At 78.9% G+C, this 530-nt stretch overlaps 1 pseudogene; it reads left to right on the top strand.

The window, feature by feature from the left end:
* The first annotated feature begins 57 nt into the window (after positions 1 to 57).
* LOC104982730 lies at positions 58 to 526 on the top strand (annotated as a pseudogene).
* The last annotated feature ends 4 nt before the right edge of the window (positions 527 to 530 follow it).

Below are 530 nucleotides of genomic sequence, written 5' to 3'. Positions count from 1 at the left end.
CGGCGCGAGCGGTGCGGCGCCAACTCCAACCGCGCAGAAAAGAGCTGCGCTCCAAAGTGCGGGCGGCGGGTCGCAAGCCCCACGCCAGCTCATCCTGGCGGGCGGCGCGGGAAGGCGGCGCGGCGGCCGCCTCCGCCTCCTCCTCGTCGTCGTCGTCCTCGTTCGCCGCCGAGCAGGCGGGGCCGCCGCCCTGTTGCCCCTGGGCGCCGCCGCCGCGGCCGCCGACCACCACTCGCTGTACAAGGCGCGGACTCCCGGCGCCTCGGCCTCGGCGGCGGCCTCGGCCTCGGCCGGCCTGGCGGCCCCGGGCAAACACCCGGCGGAGAAGAAGGTGAAGCGCGTCTACCTGTTCGGCGGCCTGGGCGCGTCGTCCTCGCCCGTCGGCGGCGTGGGCGCGGGGGCCGACCCCAGCGACCCCCTGGGCCTGTACGAGGAAGGGGGCGCCGGTTGCTCGCCCGACGGGCCGAGCCTGAGCGGCCGCAGCAGCGCCGCCTCATCGCCGGCCGCCGGCCGCTCGCCCGCCGACCACC

This window comes from Bison bison, unplaced genomic scaffold (assembly GCF_000754665.1).
Source record: "Bison bison bison isolate TAMUID 2011002044 unplaced genomic scaffold, Bison_UMD1.0 scf7180017896060, whole genome shotgun sequence".
NCBI classification, from domain to species: Eukaryota; Metazoa; Chordata; class Mammalia; order Artiodactyla; family Bovidae; genus Bison; species Bison bison.
Note: the sequence above shows the minus strand (reverse complement) of the source record. Positions and strands in the feature narration are given on the sequence as shown.